We start from the raw sequence: 14,836 nt of genomic DNA, 5'->3' as shown, positions 1-14,836 counted from the left end.
CCAGACTGTTTGAAAAACCACATCTCCGCGTACAAACCAGCGCAAGCACTGTGGTCCACAGAGGAGGACCTGCTCTTGTTCCCATCCCCATCTCAAGTGCGATTGGTGGGGCCTTCTCCGTAACTGCTCCCTGCCTCTGGAACTTCCTTCCTAAAGAATGAAACATGGCCCCCTCTCTCCTCTCCTTTAAAATACTTTTGAAGACTCAGTTGTGTCATCTAGTTTATGGGAAGGAGGAGGATTAGCACACCTTATGCACACCCTTGCTTTGACATTGGATACTCACCATAGCCTGCTGATGTGATATATTATATTTTGTCCTTTTTTTGGCTGTAAAACTGCATTTTTAAATTGTGAAGTAAGTGTAGCAGTTGATTTAGACCAGGATGCCATACTGCTTCAGAATGTCTGTGTATTTTGCAATTTTGGGCTCCACATTTTTCTCTGAATGTTTCCGGAGTTTCATCAGTTGCTTCTTCTTTGCATAATGGAGCTTGGACTTCTGTTTGAGCTTCTCCTCCAGGGTGGCTGTGATGGCCTGGTACTTCCACCCAACTTTGTGGGCAAGATGACCCAAATAAGCAAACTTGCGTGTGGGCTTAAGACGGACCACTTTCAGGGCTGCTGGGACCACCATCCTCTTGTGCTTGTCATAAGGGGGGGGGGGGGATGCTATCAAAAACCAGCAGCCTCTCCAAGGCAGCCTGATCACGTTTGGTCTTGTGTGGGAGCATTCCCCGCACTGTTCTCCAGAAGATTCAGCTGGGGGCACGGAAGTGGTAAGGGCCACAGGAGGGGCTGGTGTTCATATGCTTGTGCCAAAAAGCAGGGTATTTCAATTTGCTGCGGTAAAAATTGCCAGATATGTTAATACCTTCACAATGGACAACCACAACTTTGTGCCCTAATAGGACTTGTTTAGCCACAATAGTCACCAAGCAACCAAGCAAGTGGCCACGGCCATCAGTCACCAATACCTTTGGCTTCGTCATGGCTGCTCCTCAGCGGCCGCATGGGAAAGAGGCTCTGCCCACCATCAGCTACAGGGTTACCCTTTCTGCCACTTTAGGGCAGGATTTGAAATGTGCAGGTGTTTTTAATATACTATGCTTTAATTGGTTTGACTCCTTGCACTTATTATGTATATTTAGTTTAACCCTCGTTTTTGGTTGTTTATAAGTTATATTTATTTTATTTTATGTTTTGCTTTGCCTTGACTGTTGTTTCTTTTATATTTTGGGGCATTGAATGTTTGCCATTTTTGTTATTTCTGTAAACCGCCCTGAGTTCCTTCGGGGAGAGAGGGCGGGTTATAAATAAAATCTTATTATTATGTATTTTTTTAAAAATGTAAGCCACTTTGAGTTTCCTTGTTGGAGAGAAAAGTGAGGTATAAGTAAACATAATAATAATCATCATCATCATCATCATCTTTCCATTTGTAGCTTAGCAAATTTTATGTTTGATGTTAGGCAGGCAGGTGCTCCTTTTGCCAAATATGCATGTGAAAGATCCAGTGATCAAACTGATGCATGACTTCCCACTGATCAACCATGTGGAAATAGAGTGATACAAGATGGTCTAACCTCTTCATTCCTGCCTTCGGTTCCAGAAACAAATTCAGGCACCTGGATGATCGGGAGGGAGGGAGAAGACAAGGGGCTGCATTTGAGTAGCAATTTGACCAGGATGATTAGGACAGCACTTCCCAGCCAGGTGGTTCTTGATAGGCTGGACTACAGCTCTCAAAACAGTGTGATGGCTATATGGGCTGGGAATGATGTAGGTTCAGTTCCTATGAAAAACACCTAGTTGGGGAAAGCAGAATTTGGATGATGTACAGGCAGACCAAATCAGGCTCTGAAAAAGCCATTCTTCAGGTTCTGCTAAGACTAGATGTTTTCATTCTAGGGAACTCAGAGTTCACTTTACTTCACTTCACTTTATTTCTTAATTAGTCGCTCTCCACCAAGATGCTCCGAGCGACTTACAATTTAAAATAGCATTTACACAATATAAAAACATTCAACATAAAAACATACAACAGTGACTATTTGGCAAATTAGATCTGATCACTTTACTTAAATGCACAACCAATCAGCCAAGTCTTGAGCGCCTTTACAAAAGGTTGCAACTCCGACATTGCTCTAACATATGGAGGCAATGAGTTCCACAGAATTGGAGCATAGGTCGAAAAAGCTCTACGCCTTGTAGCTTCCAGGTGTACCTCCCTAGGAGATTTTCCTGGGTGGATCGAGGTGACCACTGATGGGAAAAAGGAATGAGGCGGTCCCTAAGATATAAAGGTCCTTGGCCATTTTGAGCTCTAAATGTCAGGATCAGTATCTTGTAAGAGATCCGAAGTTCTATTGGTAGCCAATGCAGTTGTTGCAGAATCGGTGTAATATGGGATCTTATAGATGATCCCGCTTGAGTTGGGATCTTCAAAGTCTGCACCTCATCCAGAAATTGTACATCACCAAGAATGTGTCATGCCCTTCCAGAATAAGGCCTCTTCATAAAAGGGAAAGGAAAAGACAAACAAAGAAAGCTAAGGATCATGCCATGAAACAATTGTAAGCAGAATTTGGTCCTTGCCATGTACTTTGGGGACCAATAGCCATATATTGGACCCTTTCAATCTTCTGAACGCCAAAAACCAATCAAACTCTGGTCTCCAGAGTCTCCAGAACTACATTGGTTCTAACTTTTCCCCAAATGATCACACCCCAAGTGCAAATATCCAGGCTCACTTTCAATTTTCACTCTAAATCAAAAGTATGTGGACTATTTTCATCAAAACGTTTTACCAGGCTGTTGTCCCATGCAAGGCCACCGTACAAAATGTGCTTGCAGGTTGCAGGAAACGTCCCAATCTGAGCACAACCTTGCTCATTCTCACACTACAGATGTCCCCTTTTGAATAACAAGCGGTTTTGAATATTTGAAATACTTAAACGATTAGATGAAGCCACAAATAACATTCCTTCTCTCCCCCAGATAAATATTTATGGCATTTCTGAGTTGAAAAGCAACCTGACAATTTATAAATTTGTGATGTTCTTGAAAGAAATCTGCGAAATTGGTCTGACAAATCCCTAATCCATTTATCCATAAAGCACAAACATTACCTGACTGCTCTTAAAGAACTGTGCATAAGTTATCAGTCTCTTTGGGTGTGATTGAAACACTGATACTGGGAGGCAGCTTCGAATCTCAATGATGCTGGAAAAAGTTTATAGAGTATTTGTTGTGTAGCCACTTTGGATTTCACTTGCTGTTGTACTGCAGTTCAGAAGTCTAGCTTCAATATGGATGTTGTTTACACACACAACTAGGAAAGCTGGTGAAATCTGCCATAGAAACCACTGATACCAGCTTTCCCCATTCCTATGATTCAGTAACCTTGTGATGCTAAGCTGCCCTGACTCAATGGGATCTGTGGCTGGGTGGGAATCATTTGCTGTCCTTGACATTTACAGAGATATTTATGTATATAAAAGATCACTGAACCAATGGGATTTTCCTGCATGGTATTCAACAACTGATCCACTGGGCAATTAGGACTAACAAATAGGATTCAGACCATTTGAACATTATGGATAGTGATGGAAAGGATGCAAATAAAAGAGAAGTTTGAAGAAGGACAATTTTGCATACACTGGGTTTGGATTGGTTCATCTTGTGAAGGAAAATCATATTACATTTTCTATTATTCTCAACCGTAAGTCTGCTAGTAGGAATACACAATCCAGAAAAAAGAATCTGTGGGCACATCCAGACAGCCCCTTTATTGCAGTAACTCCTGCAATAAAGAAGGGGCTATCCAGATGACGTCCTGGACAATCCTGAATTAATTTGATACAAACCAGGAAAACACTGGTTTATAGCAAATTAATTAGATAGTGGATTTGTTCCATGCCTTCTTGGAAGGTGAAGGATAAATTCACTATTTCTAAATTAGTCCAGGAAACTGTGGGAATACCCACCCCCTTCCCCAAAGCCCCCCAAAGCCCTTTGAAAAGTAAAGAAAACTTACCCGGCTTTCAGTACACTCTTGTAGCAGCTCATCTGGCATGTACAAATCACGCGCCAGGCGAGCAGGGGGCGAGGGAGGAAGGAACTATTTTCCTCCTGCTCCCCCTGCTCTCCTGGTGTGTCATTTCTACATGCTGGGAGAGCTTCTACAACAGTGTACAGGAGGCCGGGTAAGTTTTCTTTACTTTTCAAAGAGGTTTGGGTGCTCTGGGGGAGAGGGGTAGGGCTTCCAGATGTTCTCATGGGCCAGTCCCACAAAAGCATCTGGACACTAACCCCAGAAAGTGCACGCTTTCTGTAGTGGGTGTGGACAGGCCCCCAGGAACATCTCCATTTTTAAAACGCAAGTGTTCCTGGGATAACTACCTGTCTAGAACCACCCTGTGAAAGGTGAGGTTGCCAAGCAAAATGTGACCTGAAACACATACAGTGAAACACTACTTAGAACTTCTTCAGGGTACATCCTTTTTCATGACATGTTACATGAAACACAGTTATTTGCAATAAAGTACCCTTTTTTAAACAATGGCCTAAAAGTTTACCTTGAACACAATGAGTGGGAGCAAAATGACTTTACTGGTGAAACAAGCTTCATTTTGTAGTTGTTCTCATCTCTCAACACTGCATTTAAAGTGCATTTAGAGAAGCTTTTCAACCAGTTTTTAAAAAGTTCTGTTCTATCTGTTCTCAGGTATTTCGCTTAAAAGTGATAAAAAGTCATGAAACAACAACACTGGAAGGAAGGGGTGATCTACTTTCTATGTATTTTATTTGCTTACTGTTTAAACTGTTTTTAGTTTATGGGATATGTCTTATAACTATGTTTAAGTGCCATTGATTTTGCCAGAATTGTAAGCCACTTTGACTCCCCCTGCGGGGGCAAGAAAAACAGGGTATACTTGAAGCAAATAAATAAATAATACTTTTTCAAAAGCCCAATAATGAGCCATGGCAACAAAGTACTTTCTCAGGCAATATAATGAATGACAGGAATGCCGTGGGAGAGAAAAGTGACTTTCCAGGCTTTATATCTGCCTAGCTGTGTTAGATGCTCTATGCTGTCTGTTATCTTAGAGCAGAACAAGGAGGAGCAAGTGTGGGTTGTGTCCAACTTGTGGCCCCAAAGCTATTTTAGGACCTCCATGGGCTCCCAGCTCCCCAATTTCCTGGATATTTCCCGGTATTTTAAAAAAGCCATCTCCAGGAACTAAAATATTTCAGAAAGGCCAAAATCTTCAGCAAAATTGACTCTCTTTATCCATAAGGCTGACTTGCCCAAACTCCCAATCTGTTCAACAATCCTCCTCTATTTATAGCAGCAGGAGGTGCCACTTTGTGAGGAACCGGGGGTAGTATGGACTTTGGGGTACAATTAGGACCATTTAGATATTTTCATATCTCTTCCTGTATTTGCGGACTTTGTGGATAGTTTCGAGACAGACAGTGCTCGAAAATCATCCTGATTTAAAAAAAAAACAAATTTGGGGAGTTGAGGGCATTGGAGTTTCAGTGAGGCTTAGTGGGATTCATGTCAGATTATAATGGTTTCTGGAGTTAAAATGTCTTATAGTTTAAACTGTATGGTTTCAGAAATGTATAGGTTAAAACAATAGAGATGTGTAGAATTGGTAGAGTGAAACTTTTGGAGTTTCCTGTGCAAACCAGGAAAGAAGGCCACAATGTGCTCCATACAGTGTGCTAAGATGTCAACAGACATGACTAGAGAATGTGGTGTATGTATTTTGTCAATAAAGCTACAGTACCACTTTCATTGAAAGCTGAATAGATGAGTCCGGTGTTTTTCCAACTTCGTGCCTTCAAGAAGTTCCTTGCAAGGTCAAAGCAGAAGAGATAATGGGAGATTTATCCCAACATTCGTGATAATTCAGGAGCCATATGTGAGCCATGGGCCACAATTTACCCACCCTTGCCTCTGGGTCAAAATATCAATAATGGATTGGGAGATAGATACTGAGCATTTGCTATCCTTCATCCTATGGGCCCATACAGACAAGACATATTATGGCATCTACCACACTAGAAGAGGGGCTGTCCGGACAATGTTCTAGAGCAGTGGTTCTCAACCTGTGGGTCCCCAGGTGTTTTGGCCTACAACTCCCAGAAATCCCAGCCAGTTTACCAGCAGTTAGGATTTCTGGGAGTTGAAGGCCAAAACATCTGGGGATCCACAGGTTGAGAACCACTGATCTAGAGAGTCCTGAATTAATTGGCTATGAACAGGAAAGCCCTAGTTTGTAGCGAATTAATTAGATAGTAGGTTTATTCCGCACCTTCTTGGAAGCTGAGGGATAAACCCACTACTTCCGGTTCTGGACTGAAGAAGAGAAGGCTGAGAGGAGATATGATAGCCATGTATAAATATGTGAGAGGAAGCCACAGGGAGGAGGGAGCAAGCTTGTTTTCTGCTTCCTTGGAGACTAGGACGCGGAACAATGGCTTCAAACTACAAGAGAGGAGATTCCATCTGAACATTAGGAAGAACTTCCTGACTGTGAGAGCCGTTCAGCAGTGGAACTCTCTGCCCCGGAGTGTGGTGGAGGCTCCTTCTTTGGAAGCTTTTAAGCAGAGGCTGGATGGCCATCTGTCAGGGGTGATTTGAATGCAATATTCCTGCTTCTTGGCAGGGGGTTGGACTGGATGGCCCATGAGGTCTCTTCCAACTCTTCTTTGATTCTATGATTCTATGATTCTATGAATACTGAAGTCCAGACAGTATTCCCACAGTTTGCCAGGCTAAATAAAAGAGTATAATACCCACCCCCTTCCCCCCTTAGAAAAGTAATAAAAACTTACCCGTCCTCCATTACAAGCCTTGGCAGCTTTCCTGGAATGTAGAAATTGACCCCCCCCCCCCCCCCCGGACTCTCCTGGTGCGTTATTTCTATGTGCCGGGAGAGCTGGCCAAGGCTTGTAATGGAGGATGGGTAAGTTTTTATTACTTTTCTAAGGGGTCTGGGCTTTGGGGGAAGGGGGTAGGGCCTCCAGACATTCTCTTGGGCTAATCCCAAGAGAACATCTGGACACTCACCCCAGAAAGTGCTCGCTTTCTGGGGTGGGTGTGGAGAGGCTGCCAGGAAAATCCACATTTTTTAAACATGGATTCTCCTGGGATAAAGGCCTGTCTGGATCTGACCTGCCACATTAGAACAAGTCCTCCCCATTTTAACCATAATCCACAGTTGTAGCCATACAAGTAAATAACCAGTTTTGTAATATCCATGCTATTCCTGCTGGAACTCTCCAGGCTCTGTCACTTAACATTTTTTTTAGTCTCACCAATGTCCCTGGTCCAGATATAAGGATGAAAGAAAAGCTTGGCAGATTTGCCATAAAGTGGCAAAGCCTGGATACTGCCTTACAAGAGAGCCTGAGAGAGAGGGAAAAAACACACAATCTTTTTGGACTACAGATCCCAGACTTGCCCAGGGACCAGATTAGCTGGGGGATTCGGGGAGATGTAGCACGAAAAAAGAATTTTTGGGAAGCTGTAAAACAAAATAAATATTCTCCCCTCTCCAAGGTGTGGGTCTTACCATTTCAACAGTTCTGTGTCTGTGTGTCTGAGAGATCGCAAGACCTGCAAGGGTAAAATACAACACACATACCACCTACGCACTCCATTGAAACAAGGTCCTGGATCAACAAATCTTCTGGCTTTCCAAACAGTGGCTTTCCCTATTGCTTTCAGCCTTAACACCCTCTTGTTGCATTTGACAAAGCTGAACTGGATGTGCCTCCGTTAAATATGGGCAGTGTGAATTGAAGAAGCAAACCTGCTCAGAAGGATCAGTTAAGAGATTACCCCCAAACCTTTATTCTTCTTTTGTGCACAGAAAGTAATCAACAGCCAGCATTTTAAGAGAGGCATCAAAGCACATCTGTTGCTTCATGTGGATGCAGCTCCCTCTCTTTTGAGCATTGCATTTTCTTAGTTCAGAGATAAGCTGTTCAAACAGCCCCCCTCCTTTTTTTTAGCCCTTTGGCCCCATAAAGGAGTAGAAATGTGGAATGCCCGATGCACTATAAGAAGATAAATAGATAGTACAGAAATCCATGTAAGATTTAATAACCAAACTGCAGGAGGGCGGGGGAACCTTTAATAGTTTGATGGTGAAGAAGGTATGGATTTACTCTTTTGTGACTATTAAACTTTTCTTTTAAGTGCAACATACAAATATATTAAAGAACAGGTAAAATGTCCCCATTGGATTGGGAAAGCGTTGTTAAAGATCCCAAGAATCCCCAGTGCTTTAAAAGAAAAAAAAATTATTATAATGTCAAATGTACCTCTAGCATGGTGAGAAATTTTGCCTTGTTTTAGAGACAGGGCACCATTACTTCAAAATGAAAATGACTGTTATCTTACTTTCTAGACAGAGAAACAAGGCCGCACATATTGCTTAAAGACAAAGAATTAAAGGGCTTGAGAGCTATTCTGAAAGGGCTTAATTGACTGGGGTTATATCGGGTCCACAAGCTACTCTTTTCCATCACTTGCCCTGAAGTATGATATTAAAATGCTGCAGTTTCTCACACTTCCTCCCCCTTTTCCCCAGCTTATTTCAATTGCTGCAAACTGAGCTCAAAATGTAGACGTCATTGTACTCAATTAAGTCAGCTGGGGGGGGGGGGGGGAATAGTAGGAGAAATCATAGAATCCTTGAGTTGAAAGTGACCTCGTGGCCAATCCAGTCTAACCCCCTACCAAGAAGCACGAAAATCACATTCAAAGCCTCTGCTTAAAAGCCTCCAAAGAAGGAGCTTCCACCACACTCTGGGGAAGAGAGTTCCACACCTGAACAGCTCTCACAGTCAGGAAGTTCTTCCTCATGTTCAGGTGGAATCGCCTTTCCTGTAGTTTGAAGCAATCCTAGTCCCCAGGGCAGAAGAAAACAAGCTTGCTCCCTCTTTCCTATGACTTCCCCTTACATATTTATAGATGGCCATCATGTCTCCTCTCAGCCTTCTCTTCTGCAGGCTAAACATGCCTAGCTCTTGAAGACACTCCTCACAGGGCTTGTTTTCCAGACCCTTGATTATTTTAGTCACCCTCTTCTGGACACATTCCAACTTGTCAAAATCTCCCCTCAACTGCGATGCTAAGAATTGGACACAGTGTGATTCAAGGTGTGGTCTGACCAAGGCGGAATAGAGTGGTAGCATAACTTCTGTGGATGTAGACACTAGACACCTATTTATGAAGGCCAAAATCCCATTGGCTTTTTTTTGCCACCGTATGACAATGTTGGCTCATGTTTAACTTGTTGTCCACAAGGAGGAAGAACTGTGTCTCTCCAGGTAGACAAATATGTTGTTGTAGCTATCTTGACCATAAGCTGCTGTTGCTTGGCCACACGCACACACACATCCTCATAACTGCCAACAAGGTTCAGAGTTCCTGATTTAGTAAGCCATGAAAGCAAGAGATCTCCATTGTCAAAAGGAATCACAGTAGTCAAGCCACTAAAGAGTCAAGGGCCCATAAACCTAATGAGTTATCAGGAGAAATACTGAAGATGTGCTCAGCAAGGTAGCTGGTGGTTGTAACTTCCTTTCATAAGCAGCATGTTCAGCCAATATTCAGATCCCAGGCAGAATTTTAGGAGTAGGTTCCATAGCTATGCTCTTCCCAATGCCTTTATTTCAGCCTCTCACTTCAACTGTAGAAAATACTCTGGGACAGATGTCAGAACCAACAACTTTCTCTAGAACTGGAGATCCTCTCCTCCATCTCCTCTTCCTTCTGTCCAATCTGCTGAGTAGAAAAAGAACATGGCAGACTATTAGGTGTCTGTTGTGACTCCTCCAATGGTTTGTGTGTGTGTCAAAAGCGACTTGAGGAACTGCAAGTCGCTTCTGGTGTGAGAGAATTGGCCGTCTGCAAGGACATTGCCCAGGGGAGACTCGGATGATTGATGTTTTACCATCTTGTGGGAGGCGTCTCTCATGTTCCTGCATGATAAGCTAGAGCTCGACAGATGAGAGCTTATCCCGCTCCCTAGATTCGAACCACCAACGTGTCGGTCGACCAGTCCGGCACAGGGCTCCTTTCTCCAATGGTAAGTCTGGTTCAACTTCTGATGGGAACAAACCTTCAAGGTTGGTCACACCAACATATATCACTCTTGGGAGACATAAAAGTACATCTCATTTTTCATCTGTGGAATACTGAATTGTGCTATAGATCATTTTAATTATGAATAAATAAGCTTTGAAAATTATGGATAATGTCAGACTTTTGGACCCCTGTATAGATAGCTGTCCAACCCTGATCTGCCCAATAGTGCACAACCCTCAGTTTTTCTGCTCCTTTGTATGGTTCCAATCCCCTTCCTATGGTTTTTATTTCCTGTCTGAACCTCTGCACTGAAATCGGGAATTGGTGACTTCCAGCTCAGAGCATGCTCTTCCAGAGAGCCTTCTTAGAAAAGGGTTCATGTAAGGGTAAGGTGTAAGGGACAGGGGAGGAGGTGGGCTGGAGCCTGTAAATAAAAATGAGGTGGGGAGGGGGGTAGAGGGGAAGAAAGGATATTGGCAAGGACCGAAAAATCAAACAACGAACAAAGCAGAAAGCAAGATCTTGTCTTTAGACTGCGGCATGGAGGGGGGGAGGTGTTCCATTAGCCGAGGGGCCCCCATAGAGGTCGTGGTGGGAAGGAGGAGATGCGGGAAAAGGAGACCTCGAATTCGGCCTAATTCGGACCGCTTATCCATATTAACAATCCCCAACCGGTCTCCTAAGGTAAATTGGTGTAACCAGGTGAGCGGGCCCTCTGGTTTGAAGGTGGTGTTGTTGAACGCCAGATCTGTCAACGGAAAAACGACCTGGATTCAGGATTTAATCCTGGAGGAGCGGGCAGATCTGGCGTGCATCACGGAGACCTGGCTGGATGAAGCGGGGGGCGTAAACCTCTCCCAGCTTTGTCCTCCAGGCTTCTCCGTGCAACACCAACCAAGAGCCGGAGGACGGGGAGGCGGGGTCGCAGTGGTCTATAGAGATTCCATCCATCTGACCAGGAGTCCCATCCCGCAGGCCACAAATTTCGAATGCGTCCACCTGAGGGTGGGTGACCGGGACAGAATAGGGATTCTTGTAGTGTACCGTCCACCCCGCTGCACTACAGTCTCCCTGCCTGAGCTAGCGGGGGTGGTCTCGAGCCTGGTGGTGGAGTCCCAATGGCTTCTTGTGCTGGGGGACTTCAACATCCATGCTGAGGCGACCCTCACAGGAGCGGCTCAGGACTTCATGTCTGCCATGGCAACCATGGGGCTGTCCCAACAAATAACTGGCCCCACCCACTGTGCTGGACACACATTGGACTTGGTTTTCTGTCAGGGATGGGAGCAGGGTGGCGGTGTGGAGGAGTTGTCTATCTCTCCGTTGCCATGGGCCGACCACTTCCTGATCAGATTTAGGCTCACTGCGCCCCCTAACCTCCGCAAAGGTGGAGGACCCATTAAGATGGTCTGCCCCAGGAGGCTTATGGATCCGAATGGATTCCTGACGGCTCTTGGGGATTTCCCCGCTACCTCGGTAGGTGACCATGTCGAGGCCTTGGTCGCTCTCTGGAATGGGGAGATGACCAGGGCAATTGACAGGATCGCTCCGGAACGTCCCCTCTCAAGTAACCGAGCTAAACCAGCTCCTTGGTTCACTGAGGAGCTGGCAGCGATGAAGCGAAGGAAGAGGGAACTAGAGAGCGTGTGGCGCTCGGACCCAAGCGAGCCAAATCGAGCACGGTTTGTGTCCTTTCTAAGGGCATATGCCGTGGCAATAAAAGCCGCAAAGAAAACTTTCTTTGCGGCCACTATTGCGTCTGCAAAAAACCGTCCGGCGGAGTTGTTTCGGATTGTCAGAGGCCTGTTAACTCCCCCTACCTCAGGCGGGAGCCCTGACAACTCGGCCACGCGCTGTGAAGCATTTGCTCGGTTCTTTGCAGACAAAGTCGCTTTGATCCGCTCTGGGCTGGACGCCACATTAAATGCAGTCTCCGTGGATGTGACACAAGCACCTGCTTGTCCTATTTTGATGGATTCTTTTCAGTTTGTGAAGCCCGAGGATGTGGACAAGATACTTGGAGGAATGAGGCCTACCACGTCCATCCTAGACCCCTGCCCATCCTGGCTTCTGAAAGAGGCCAGAGGGGGATTGGCTGAGTGGGTAACGGTGGTGGTTAATGCCTCCCTTCAGGAAGGCAAGATTCCAGCGAGCCTAAAACAGGCTATTATAAAGCCGCTGTTGAAGAAACCATCACTGGACCCCACCAAATTTGACAACTTTCGGCCTGTTTCCAATCTTCCCTTCTTGGGCAAAGTCATGGAAAGCGTGGTGGCCTCACAACTCCAGGTATTCTTGAGAGACACAGATTATCTGGATCCGGCACAGTCTGGTTTCAGACCGGGACATGGTACCGAGACGGTCTTGGTCGCCTTAGTGGATGATCTCCGCCGGGAGCTAGACAGGGGGAGTGTGTCCCTGTTGGTGCTCCTGGACCTCTCAGCGGCCTTCGATACCGTCGACCACGGTATTCTTCTGGGACGCCTTGCAGAGATGGGCCTTGGGGGCACCGCTTTGCGGTGGCTCCAGTCATTTCTGGAGGGTCGTACCCAGAAGGTGTTATTGGGGGACTCCTGTTCAACACCACAGCCTTTGACCTGTGGTGTTCCTCAGGGCTCCATACTGTCCCCCATGCTGTTTAACATCTACATGAAGCCGCTGGGTGAGATCATCCGGAGTTTCGGGGTGCGGTGTCACCTGTACGCAGATGACGTCCAACTCTGTCACTCCTTCCCACCTGCTACTAAGGAGGCTGTCGAAGTCCTGAACCGGTGCCTGGCCGCTGTGACGGTCTGGATGAGGGCGAACAAACTGAAATTAAATCCAGACAAGACAGAGGTACTCCTGGTCAGTCACAAGGCCGAGCAGGGTATAGGGTTACAGCCTGTGCTGGACGGGGTCGCACTCCCCTTGAAGGCGCAGGTTCGCAGCTTGGGTGTGACCCTGGACTCATCGCTGAGCCTGGATCCCCAGGTTTCAGCGGTGACCAGGGGAGCATTTGCACAGCTTCGGCTCGTGCGCCAGCTGTGCCCGTATCTTGGGAAGTCTGACTTGGCCACGGTGGTACACGCTTTGGTCACATCCCGCCTCGACTACTGCAACGCTCTCTACGTGGGGCTGCCCTTGAAGACGGCCCGGAAGCTCCAGCTAGTCCAGCGCGCGGCAGCCATGTTGTTAACCGGAGTGGGACGCAGGGAGCACACAACGCCCTTGCTGTCCCAGCTCCACTGGCTGCCGATTTGCTACCGGGCCCAATTTAAGGTGCTGGTGTTACCCTACAAAGCCCTAAACGGTTCCGGCCCAAAATACCTTGCGAACCGCATCTCGGCCTACGAGCCCACGAGGACCTTGAGATCATCTGGGGAGGCCCTTCTCTCGGTCCCGCCTGCCTCACAGGCACGCCTGGCGGGGACAAGAGAGCGGGCCTTCTCGGTGGTGGCCTCCCGGCTATGGAACTCCCTCCCTGCTGAAATCAGACAGGCGCCTTCCCTCATGGCCTTCCGCAAGGGCCTGAAAACCTGGCTCTTCGAAAAGGCCTTCAACTAAGTGCTATGTTTTTGGAATGACTACCGGAATGGACTATGACTATGAGATTGATTATGACCCCAACAAGACGAAGCGGATTTTTAGTTAATTAGTTGTTGTATTAGTAAGATGTTGTGTTATGGTCTTGATCTATTGTAAACTGTTGTCTTTTCTATGTTCTGTACACCGCCACGAGTCGCCCTCGGGCTGAGAGTGGCGGTTAACAAGTGCAAATAATAAATAAATAAATAAATAAATAAATAATTCATACATTACACAACATCTCACCAACCTGTAGTGCCCCCATTTCAAATGCTTAAAGGAAGCAGATCTTCCTGCGCTGAAGACATATTCTCCGTCTTTTCTACTGAAATTATATGTTGTCCAGGAGAATTGTCTGCTAATTCTTCATATCATAAGCCTCTGCTAACTACCCTGGAAGCCACTCAATTCATTTCAGAAGTCCCCCTCCCTTTCCCCTAGGACTAGAAGTACCTCCTTCAAACTGATAACCTCTTTTTGGAGAGATCATTCGGAAAGCTAATTCTTCCTTTTGATTGTGAATAATGAATAGTTGGAGAAGAAGGGGGGAAGAGAAAGAGAGAGCATGCACGCTTGTGTGTGTCATTTTCCTTTTTGTAGAAGATGTTCCTTCCAATTGCCATTCTCATTAAGAAAATTACCACAAGGGTGGGCTTGTAAAGGAGCATGTGTGTCACCAATACTCAAAGCGAGTAATGAAAAAAGAAGCCCAGGCACTCCAACGGCCGCTCATCAAAGCATTTAAGCACAGTGCTAATTTGCAACAACAGCAGCAACTGCTAAGATGGCACGCACGGGGGGAAAGTACCAGCTTGAGAGAGAGTCTAAGAGTTACCATCCCCGAAGCATGTGAGCTCAACCTCTCTGGAAGCAAGTCGCTTTTCCATTAGGCTTAGTTCTACCATCTGAGGCAGAAGACAGCAAGTCTACCCAATATCCTTCATAGCAGCCCTTGAAGTGTTCAAATAGTAATATCAAGTCAACCCTCCATCTTCTCTTCATCAAGTTGAATATGCCCAGCTCCTCCAACCTTTCTGCTGAGTTCTCCATACCTCTTTTCATCCTTCTTGCACTTCTCTGAACCTGTTCCAAAGTCTATATATCCCACTTAAAAAGAGCCACCCACAACTGAATGCTATACTCTACATGAAG

The 14,836-nt window shown here is 45.8% G+C and overlaps 1 pseudogene; it reads right to left on the bottom strand.

Annotated features, from left to right (window-relative positions):
• Nucleotides 1–366: 366 nt before the first annotated feature.
• LOC132777348 (large ribosomal subunit protein uL13-like) lies at nt 367–1,007 on the bottom strand (annotated as a pseudogene).
• Between the last annotated feature and the right edge of the window lie 13,829 nt (nt 1,008–14,836).

Source organism: Anolis sagrei, chromosome 5 (genome assembly GCF_037176765.1).
Source record: "Anolis sagrei isolate rAnoSag1 chromosome 5, rAnoSag1.mat, whole genome shotgun sequence".
NCBI classification, from domain to species: Eukaryota; Metazoa; Chordata; class Lepidosauria; order Squamata; family Dactyloidae; genus Anolis; species Anolis sagrei.
This window is presented reverse-complemented; position numbering and strand designations above follow the sequence as displayed.